A 9,065-nucleotide genomic window follows, 5' to 3' on the forward strand; every position below is an offset into this window, starting at 1 on the left:
AAGAGCTGGAGATGTAGTTCAGTATGAAGCTGTCCCCAGTATCCCAAAATAAATAAATTAATTAATCAAAAGACCTTGGTAAGTCTTGAAGTAGGCCAGTGGAGCCACATTACCACTTACCTATAACTTAGTCACTTGAACTCTCTGACATGCTCGCAGTTGTAGAACTGAAGTGGGTAAATAGCCACATGAACTTAGCACTACTCAGGGCCCACTGTTGCTCCATCTGTACACATTTCATTCTTTCCTCTTCCTTCTTCATATCACCGCATAGCAGTGGATCCACTTGACACCAGTGTGATCTCTGCTGAAGGTGATTTTGCTCTCAGAAGTCCAGCTAGATGCATCCCCTTCAGAGACCACTGTCAGGCCCTGAGAAGAGCTCTCTGTGCCAGGCTGATGGGGGTAGGAGAGGCATCAGCCTCTTCGTTCTGTAGGGTTTAGGTCTATAAGTGAGAATGGCCTATGGAGGAGTCTGGAAGCCTCAGGGTAACCCCTACATTAGCTAACAACAGGAGTACTACAGGCTGGGTGGTGGAAGAGCTCAGCTTTCTGATCCATAAATGACAAGAAGCTTCTAGAAAAGTCTGAGCCCAGTGAAGCTGTGGAAGACAGAGAGAAGTCCAAGCCTCCATTTCCAGGATAGGGTACTGAAAACTGAATGCAGGGCCTTCACGTTGAGCTACATCCCCTGATATTTTTGTTTCTTTTTTATTTTATCACTAAGGGTCTCATTAAGTGACTAAGTTTTAAAGGAACCAGAATATATGATTCAAAATTTGTAAAGACTAAGACATATTAACTGTCCAGGTACAGATGTTTGGTTATTTTTGAGGTTTTTCTCTCTACTCCTCACCCCCATCCCCAAAGGGGAAAAGGGTCCCGTAGCAAAATGGTATCAATTTACATTGTTGAGGTTCAGCCCCAGGGCCCAGAAGATATAATCAGAGATCACCATAGGGACTGAGGGCTGCAGATTTCAGGGCCCCTATCCTGTTCCTCATTAGAAACAATATTTGTGCTTTCTTCTGAGACAAATCAGAGACTCTAGAAAGCAGTTTCTGCTAAAACCCATGGCTCTTTGGTTGGGCTGACAAATGCCCAATGGATAACTAGCAAAGCATGACCTTTACTTGGTAAAACTAGGTTAAATTCTCAGCTCTGCAGATAAGCTTGTGAGTCATTTAAGAAATGTCTTTTTAAACAACGGCAAAACAAATTTTATTAACGCTGCTTTAACCTAGCTCCTCTCATCCTCTTTTAAGATAGAAGATGACAAAGTAAGATTAACTAATGCAATTTTCAGGAGTCAGAGAACTCATTATTAGCCTTTTAAAAGTCCACTCACAGGTCCCCTGCCTGGAGTGATACTTCAAAGTGTCTTGTCAGAGCCAGGGATGTAGCTCAGCAGCACAGCACCTGCCTGGCAAGCATGAGGTCCAGAGTTCTATTCATGGTACAAAATATAGTCTCCAACCTGGACTCCAGGAAAATCAAAGCCTCAGGTGAGTGAAACCACCACAAGAAGAGAGAATAATTTCATGGCAACAGAACCTGGGACTGAGATAATAATCAAGTGGTTCTTTTGCAGTTGGGTCAGTCTGTTCTTCTTCATCGGGGTGCTCCTCCCTCTCTTCTCTCCTAATTTTCAAAGAAAATTTTTGCACATAAAATCATACTATTGTTTTACTTTTCATTTCTATGATTACTAAAGGAAAGAACCACATGAGCCAGTGACAAAACATATTATGCAAACACTGCCACTGAAACATGCCCCAGCCCTATGAGTAACATCGTAAATGTTTTATTTCCTTCACCAGGTTTTTAACATTATGAGACATGGGATGAGGTCAGTCTACCCTGCAGGCCAGGCACTCAGCATGCGCTGAATAACTACAAGCAAATAGCTAATTCTAGAATAGTGTTTTAATAATAAAGTATTCTCTCTCCCTGATATTCGCAAGATTTGAAAACGTGCTCTACAGATACATTATTCATTTATTTGTTTGCTTGTTTATTTTATACATGTCAGATTGTAAACATAAAGTCCTGGAGTAACTGAAACCAAGAAACTTTTAGCAGGCAGACCCTGGACAGACTTCCAGCCTTCTTGATATTCCTCAAGCCACAGAAATAAAAAATGTTCAGTGTAGGATCCTTTAAGTAGGATCCCAGAGCTCTCTGGGTATGCTCTCTCTTTTCCAGAACATTGCTCTGTCCTCTGCCTACTACAGAGTGACAAAACTACATGTCTGCCCTGATCTGATATTCTTCACTGTTTTCAGTTTGTTTTTGGGTTTTTTTTTCAAGCTGATTAATAGGACATTTTCAGCAATTAATACATTGCACATTGTTATCTTCTCAGTGGTCATCCACAGCACAAGAAGCAGCAAGGACATCCCGTCCAAGCACTACTGCTACAAATCCTTCCTCTCACTGAACCAAGCGAAAGCAGCCATACATCTATCCTGACTATTTTACATATACAAATACAAAATGGTCCTTCCTCTGTATCTCCCCTCTCCAGTTCAGTCCTGTCAGAGATGGGTTCAGTTTGTTTTTGCAGCCATTAGCCTTGAACCTGGTGCCTCACATTGAGCTATATTCCCAGTCCTCTTTTATTTTGAGATAGAATTTCACTAAGGTTCCTAAGTTTTCCAGGATGGGCTGGAACTTTCCTACAGTATAGAGGGTACCAGCATGTGCTGCATGTAAGGCTGGCTGGTGGGCTGGCTGGCTTTCTTTTGAGACAGGGTTTCACTGTGCAGTTGAAGCTGGTCCCAACTCATGTAATCCAGACCTGCTCAAACTCCCACATCTTCAGGGCTACTAGATTAAAGGAGTGTGCCACAACACCCACCTCCTCAGACATTCTTTTAAGGTCAATAGCTAAGAAGATTTTTCTCTGCCCAAAACATCAAAATTCAAAACATACCATCACTTTTCCTACTACCTAGTTATGCATCTGACAGACAGCTCTGAAATGCATCCCAGAATCTGGAGATGTATGTGGTGAACAGCTGTTATGTTCTGGTTGGCTCATCCAGCTGTGCTAGTCAGCTTTTCATGCTGCAATCACACATCCAGGAAAAATGACTTGAAGAAGAGAGGTTCATTCAGGCTCTCGGTTTCAGATGCCTTGGTCTAGGTCTAAGGTCAGCCAGCTCAATTGCTCTAGGATGTGGGGAGGCATGAACATGAAGGTAGAGGGTGAGACAGGAAAGTGGTGCTTACCTCTTGCCAACCAGGGCGCAGAGAAAAGAGTTGGGCCAGAAAGACCAACTGTAGTTCCCAGGCCATCACTCCAAGACCCATACCCTCTGGCTGGACCCCATCTCCTAAGTTTTCATTCCCTCCCAATAATGCCACCAAATCATGAGTTCCTCAATGGTCTGAGGAAGCCCTCTCAACCCAATCACTTTCTGAAAGCCCAACCTCTGAACAGAGACTTTTGAGGAATACTTTGGACCTAAGCCACAACTCTATTCTTACCATCTCATTATATAAAGTATTCAGCATCTTATCAGTATTTATGCCTCAGAAGTGCCCTATATCAAGATGCGAGGACCCTGAAAATGACAACCCAAGTGTGAACCTTCTGATTTGAAGGAAGTCTCTGAATCCATATTTCTTTTATTTATTTTTTTTTCTGTATTTTGGGGAAGGGTCTACAGGGTGTTCAGGGTCTCACTACTAGATCGGACTCAGAGTGAATCTCCTGTTTACAAACACCCAAGTGCTGAGATTACAGGCATGCACAACCACACCCAGTCTCAACTGTCATCTCAGCATGCCCCGTGCCCACATGACAGGCCCGGGGTTTGAACCCCTGGCCCTTGTGCCTGCTGGCAGGTGCTTTAACCTGCTGAACTATTTGGACGGCCCTATTGTTTTACTTTTTTGAAGAATAAAAAAAATAGTGATTTTAAAAAAACCATATTTACAAATGATACAAAATTTCACTAAACAAAGTAATAGGAATTCAATAATGGTTCTTGTATTACATGATGCTATCTTCAAATTAGTTGTTCAGGTTACCAGATATAAATGTGTGAGATTTGTTTAAAGAAAAAACAAGGGGCCAGGGAGCTGGCTCAGTGGAATAAGCGCTTCCTTGGCAAGCGCAAGGGTCTGAGTTCAATCCCTGGTTCTGAAAAAAAAAAAAATCAAGAAAAAACAAAACAAAACAAAATTATAACAAAAAAGTTGTAAAAAATTCAAAAGAAAAAAAAATAAGAATGAAAAGAAAAAGATTTCAAGCATTAACTTCACCTTTTAAAAGACAAGCAGAAATTGACAGTACAATTATCCAAACTATTCTGCATATATACCTACATATGTATTTTTCCTTCTTTCATTTGTCCTTTTCTTCACCCCAGATTTTCCTTTCCATTGAACAAATTCCTTTCCGTTCACAGTATCTATTGTACCTTTTAGATTTTAATTACTCTGTCAGGTTATCACACTACCAATAATATGTTGTTTGTACATGTGGATCTGATTTATTTCACTTACCAACATAGTCTCTAGTTGCATCCATTGATCTACAAAAAGCCTTAAATTTACCTATTTTATAGCTGAATATTACTCCATTATGTAAAAATATCATATCTTTTTTAACCCATTCTTCAGTTGATGGACATTTAGGTTGTTTCCAAGATTTAGCTATGACAAATTGTGCTTCTATAAGCATGGATGCACATATACCCCTGTGGTATGATGATTTCAGTTGTTTTAGAAAAATATATAGGAGGGGAATAGCTAGCTTGAATGGCACCTCCAATCCTAGATTTTTGGAGAATCTCCACACTGATTTCCATAATGATTGTACCAGCCTGCACTCCCACCAACAGAGGAGAAATGTTCCTTTCTCCCCACAGCCTCTCCAGCACTTGTTATTGGTTGAATTCTTGATGATAGACATTCTTTCTCATGAATATGGTATCTCAGTGCTCATTTAATTTGCATCTCTTGAATGACAAATGATGTTGAACATTTTTTCACATATTTATTTGTCATTTGTATCTCTTCATTTGTGAAGTGTGTATTCATCTCAGATGCCCATTTTTGGATTGAGTCTTTGAATTTTGGAGGTTTGATATTTTTTTAATTTTTTTAATGTATTTGATACAGGGTCTTACTATGCAGCTCGGACTCAGTGATCCTACTGTTTTCAGCCTCCCCAGCACTGGAATTACAGGTGTGTGCCACCATACCTGGTCTCAGGATGGCTCAGTGTGCCTAGGGCTGGACCAGCATGACATGCGGTGCAAGGGATCAAACTGTGGTCCCTGCACTTGCCTAAGCAGCAAGCTTTAATTCTTTATATGTTCTGGATAGGAATCTTTTGTCTGACAATCTGTTATAATTTTTTCCCAATTCATAAGTTTGCTTTTTACACTGTTGATAATTTATTTTGATGTGCAGAAACTTTTCAAAATAATAAGATAATAATTGTTTATTCTTTGAAGTATTTTGCATGCAGTTTGACTTTTGTTAATGAACTCTTTACATACCCCTATGTCCTTAACATTTCTGTGTACTTTCTCTTCCAGAATATTTAGTGTTTCAGTTTTAATGTTAAAATCTTTGATCCATTTTGACTGTAGTTTTGTCCATGATGAAAGGCCTGGGTCCTATTTAAAGTATGTAGAAAGCCAGTATTTCCAGCACCATTTATTAAAGAGGCTATCTTTCTTCCAATGAAAATGTTTGGCCCCTTTGTCAAAGATAAGGTGGCTGAGTGTGTTTATAGTAGTGTCCACATGTTCTAATATGTTCCATTGATTCTCAAGTATGTTTTTCTGCCAGTACCATGCTGATTTTATTACAGTAGCTTTGTAATACAATTTCAAGTCAGGGATAGTGATGCCTCCTGCCTTTCCTTTGTTACCAAGGAATGTTTTTAGTACTCTGGATCACTTCTGGTTCCAGATTAATTTTACAAATGTTTTCTCTAGCTCTGGAGGTTATGTTAATGGTATTTTAATCAGTATTTCATTGAATCTGTATAAAAATTTTGGGAGTGTGGTCATTTTCATAATGTTGGTTCTTCCTATCCAGGAGTAAAGAATATATTTGTATTTTCTGAGATCCTCTTTGATCTCTTTTTTTCAGAGAACCATAATTTTTGCTGTATAAATCTTTTACTTCCTTTGTTAGATTGGTTCCCAAAAATTTCATCTTGGGGGTTGTTATTATAAAAGTCATAGTTTCCATAATTTCTCTCTCTGTGTATTCATTGTATGTATATAGAAATCCTATTGATTTTTGAGTGTTGACTTTGTATCTTGCGATGCTCCTGAATTTGGTTATTATATTTGTAAGTCTCTTAGTGGAGTTTTTGGAGTCTTCCATGTATAATATCATGTCATCTGCAAATAATGATATTTCACTTCTTTTCCATTAATGATTTCTTTTATTTCTTTCTCTTGTCTAATTGGTCTGGCTAATGTTTCTAGAACTGTATTGAACAGGAGTGTTGTCAGTGGACATCCTTGTCTAGTTCCTGATTTTAAGGTGAAGACTTTCAATTTTGGTCCATTTAGTAGGCTGTTGGCTGTTGGTGTGTCATAGATGAGTTTTATCAGGTTAAGGTGAAGACAATCTATTCTGATCTTCCATAGTGTTTTTATCATGAATGAGTGTTGGACTTTTTCAAGAACTTTTTCTGCATCTATTGAGATCATCACATGATTTTTGTGTTTGGCTGTTGATGTGGTGTATTACATTTATGGTTTTGTGTATATTAGACCATCCATTCATTCCTGGGATGAATCCCACTTGGATATGATGTGTAATGTTCTTGATGATTTGCTGCATTCTTTTTGGTAGTATTTTATTGAGGATTTTTGTATCTATGTTCATTATGGAGATTAGCTTATAGTTCTCTTTTTTTTGGTTGGGTCTTTCTCTGGTTTTGGTATCAGAGTAATATTTGCCTTCCTGAATGAGTTTGGGAGAATTGCTTCTCTTTCAATTTCATTGAAGTTTGAGAAGAGTTGGCATTAGGTCCTCCTAAATTCCTTTTATTTTATTTTATTTTTTATGCATTTGTTACAGGGTCTGCAGGGTCTACAGGGTCTCACTACATAGACCAGACTCATAGTGATTCTCCTGTTTTCAGCCTCCCAAGAGCTGGGATTACAGGCACGCACCATCATGCCCAGTCTCAATAGGCATTTCAGTGTGCCCCAGGGGTGGGGCCAGCACGACATGCCAGGGATCGGCCACTGCACTCTGCCTAAGCAGGCACCTTAGTCTGCTGAGCTATCTGGCTGGCCACTCCTCCCTAAATTTAGAATCCAGCTGTGAATACATCAGGACATTGGCTTTTCTTTGTTGGTAAGTTTTTTAATTACATTTTCAATTTCATTGACTGATATTGAGTTATTGAGAATTTTCTATCTTCTTGATTCAGCTTTGGTAATTCATATGTATCTGGGAATCTGTCCAATTCTTCTGTATTTTCAATCCTGTGAAAGTAAAGAATTTGAAAATAAGTATTGGTAATCTTCTGAATTTCTAAAGGGTCTGTAGTGATTTCTCTCTTTTCATTCCTCATTACATGAATTTGAATTATTTCTTTCCTTTTTTTAATGAAGTTAGCTAGGAGTTTATCAATTTTATTTATGATCTCAAAGAACCAATTCTTTGACTCATTAATTCTTTGTATTATTTTCTTCTTCTCCATTGCATTTATTTCTACTCTGATCTTGATAACTTGCCGACTTCTTTGGGCTTTGGACTTGACTTGCTCTTCTTTTTCTAGGAGTTTGAGGTATGGCATAAAATTGTTTATTTGGGCTGGTTCTGTTTTCCTGATGGGAGAATTTTTCACTATAAATTTCCCTCCCAAGACAGCTTTCATTGCATCCTACAAGTTCTGATATGTTGCGTCTGCATTTTCATTTGATTGTAAATATTATTTAATTTCTTTAATTTTGTCTACAACCCATTGATTGTTCAGGAGGATATTATTTAGTTTCTATGTTTATAGAGTTTTTGCCAGTAATTTCCAGTTTCATTGCACTAGGGTCAGATAATATGCATGGGATAATTCTGATTCCTTTGCATTTACTTAAGCATATTCTGTGTGCTAGCACATGACCTATTTTGGAGAACATCCCACCTGCAGCTGAGAAAAATGTGTATTCTGATGCTGTTGGGTTAAACACTCTGGTAAGATCTACTATGTCCATTTCTTCACAAGTTTGAGAACCCATTTATCTTGGACCTCTGCTCAAATGCAATTGTTGGCCTAGGGTACAGCTCAGTAGGAGAATAGGTTCTTGGCAAGCTAAACACCCTGAGGTTAACCACAGCACCACAAAAAAGAGGAAGAGGAAAAATAATCTTGAAGTCTCTCTGTAGAACTGAGGATACTATATATATACATATATTTTAAAAACAGGAACAATTAACCATCTGAAAATAGATGACCGAAATTTGTCACTATACACAGACAGGCTTTTCATTTACCCTTCCCAGGGTAGCTCTGAGGCATGAGTGGAGACTTTATCTGCATAACAAATTTCCTTGTTCATAGTGAAGTTTGGACCCAAACTTCCCATCATTTTCCATCCTTGCCAACCCACTGACCCTTATCTCTCCCCTGTGAAAAGTATATTTAAGTGTCAGACATCTGGCCCTTTCTTTGAGGTTCTATATTTTGATGGTTCCCATGTATATATCCATGATAATTAATTTACTATCCTTCTCTCTTGTTAACTTGTCTTTGTTATAAGAATGTTGGCCATGACCCTTAATGAATAGGAAAGGGACCATTCCTTTCCCAGCCTTGCAAAGCTAAATCTACCCCGTCTCCAAGGTAGGCCAACTAGTGTAAGGTGGTTATTCACAACTGGGGAATGGAACATTTGCCAATGCCTGGAGCTATTTTTGTCATAAATGACAGTGGGTATATCTAGGACAGAGCCCACAACTACTGCTAAACACCTTTCCATTCATGGAACTCATACAACAAAGAACTGCCCAGAATAAAAAACAGTAGTCCTGAGGGATAAAACCCTGACTTAAGGGTCCTCTTCACTTTGATTTAAGAA

This window comes from Octodon degus, unplaced genomic scaffold (assembly GCF_000260255.1).
Source record: "Octodon degus isolate 3935 unplaced genomic scaffold, OctDeg1.0 scaffold00111, whole genome shotgun sequence".
Taxonomy (NCBI): domain Eukaryota; kingdom Metazoa; phylum Chordata; class Mammalia; order Rodentia; family Octodontidae; genus Octodon; species Octodon degus.